Source organism: Sinocyclocheilus anshuiensis, unplaced genomic scaffold (assembly GCF_001515605.1).
Source record: "Sinocyclocheilus anshuiensis isolate Anshui unplaced genomic scaffold, SAMN03320099.WGS_v1.1 scaffold1814, whole genome shotgun sequence".
Lineage (NCBI taxonomy): Eukaryota > Metazoa > Chordata > Actinopteri > Cypriniformes > Cyprinidae > Sinocyclocheilus > Sinocyclocheilus anshuiensis.
This window is the reverse complement of record NW_015546028.1, coordinates 80,848-83,242: the sequence shown is the minus strand read 5'-3', so window position 1 is coordinate 83,242 and position 2,395 is coordinate 80,848. Positions and strand designations below refer to the sequence as shown.

At 16.2% G+C, this 2,395-nt stretch overlaps 1 protein-coding gene across 2 annotated transcripts in view; it reads right to left on the bottom strand.

Annotated features, from left to right (window-relative positions):
* Nucleotides 1-2,395, bottom strand: part of l3mbtl4 (L3MBTL histone methyl-lysine binding protein 4) — a 77,335-nt gene that overhangs the window by 43,644 nt on the left and 31,296 nt on the right. The gene's annotated exons all lie outside the window — the stretch shown is intronic.

Below are 2,395 nucleotides of genomic sequence, written 5' to 3'. Positions count from 1 at the left end.
AATTTCTTTTGTGCATTTGTCATTCTCATTTATTTTCATTTTATTTAAATTTTAGTCATTTTCTTATGTGCATTTGTCATTCTCATTTATTTTCATTTTATTTGAATTTTAATTAATTTATTTTGTTCATTTGTCATTCTCATTCTCATTTATTTGTATTTTATTTAAATTTGAGTAATTTCTTATGTGCATTTGTCATTCTCATTTATTTTTATTTTATTTAAATTTTAGTAAATTTCTTTTGTGCATTTGTCATTTTTATTTATTTTCATTTTATTTAAATTTTAGTAATTTTCTTATATGCATTTGTCATTCTCATTTATTTTTATTTTTATTTAAATTTTAGTAAATTTCTTATGTGCATTTGTCATTCTAATTTATTTGTATTTTATTTAAATTTTAGTCATTTTCTTATGTGCATTTGTCATTCTCATTTATTTTCATTTTATTAATTTTAGTAAATTTCTTTTGTGCATTTGTCATTTTTATTTATTTTCATTTTATTTAAATTTTAGTAATTTTCTTATGTGCATTTGTCATTCTCATTTATTTTCATTTTATTAATTTTAGTAAATTTCTTTTGTGCATTTGTCATTTTTATTTATTTTCATTTTATTTAAATTTTAGTAATTTTCTTATGTGCATTTGTCATTCTCATTTATTTTCATTTTATTAATTTTAGTAAATTTCTTTTGTGCATTTGTCATTTTTATTTATTTTCATTTTATTTAAATTTTAGTAATTTTCTTATGTGCATTTGTCATTCTCATTTATTTTCATTTTATTAATTTTAGTAAATTTCTTTTGTGCATTTGTCATTTTTATTTATTTTCATTTTATTTAAATTTTAGTAATTTTCTTATGTGCATTTGTCATTCTCATTTATTTTCATTTTATTAATTTTAGTAAATTTCTTTTGTGCATTTGTCATTTTTATTTATTTTCATTTTATTTAAATTTTAGTAATTTTCTTATGTGCATTTGTCATTCTCATTTATTTTCATTTTATTAATTTTAGTAAATTTCTTTTGTGCATTTGTCATTTTTATTTATTTTCATTTTATTTAAATTTTAGTAATTTTCTTATGTGCATTTGTCATTCTCATTTATTTTCATTTTATTAATTTTAGTAAATTTCTTTTGTGCATTTGTCATTTTTATTTATTTTCATTTTATTTAAATTTTAGTAATTTTCTTATGTGCATTTGTCATTCTCATTTATTTTCATTTTATTAATTTTAGTAAATTTCTTTTGTGCATTTGTCATTTTTATTTATTTTCATTTTATTTAAATTTTAGTAATTTTCTTATGTGCATTTGTCATTCTCATTTATTTTCATTTTATTAATTTTAGTAAATTTCTTTTGTGCATTTGTCATTTTTATTTATTTTCATTTTATTTAAATTTTAGTAATTTTCTTATGTGCATTTGTCATTCTCATTTATTTTCATTTTATTAATTTTAGTAAATTTCTTTTGTGCATTTGTCATTTTTATTTATTTTCATTTTATTTAAATTTTAGTAATTTTCTTATGTGCATTTGTCATTCTCATTTATTTTCATTTTATTAATTTTAGTAAATTTCTTTTGTGCATTTGTCATTTTTATTTATTTTCATTTTATTTAAATTTTAGTAATTTTCTTATGTGCATTTGTCATTCTCATTTATTTTCATTTTATTAATTTTAGTAAATTTCTTTTGTGCATTTGTCATTTTTATTTATTTTCATTTTATTTAAATTTTAGTAATTTTCTTATGTGCATTTGTCATTCTCATTTATTTTCATTTTATTAATTTTAGTAAATTTCTTTTGTGCATTTGTCATTTTTATTTATTTTCATTTTATTTAAATTTTAGTAATTTTCTTATGTGCATTTGTCATTCTCATTTATTTTCATTTTATTAATTTTAGTAAATTTCTTTTGTGCATTTGTCATTTTTATTTATTTTCATTTTATTTAAATTTTAGTAATTTTCTTATGTGCATTTGTCATTCTCATTTATTTTCATTTTATTAATTTTAGTAAATTTCTTTTGTGCATTTGTCATTTTTATTTATTTTCATTTTATTTAAATTTTAGTAATTTTCTTATGTGCATTTGTCATTCTCATTTATTTTCATTTTATTAATTTTAGTAAATTTCTTTTGTGCATTTGTCATTTTTATTTATTTTCATTTTATTTAAATTTTAGTAATTTTCTTATGTGCATTTGTCATTCTCATTTATTTTTATTTTATTTAAATTTTAGTAAATTTCTTATGTGCATTTGTAATTTTTATTTATTTTCATTTTATTTAAATTTTTGTAATTTTCTTATGTGCATTTGTCATTCTCATTTATTTTCATTTTATTTAAATTTTAGTAAATTTCTTTTGTGCATTTGTCATTTTT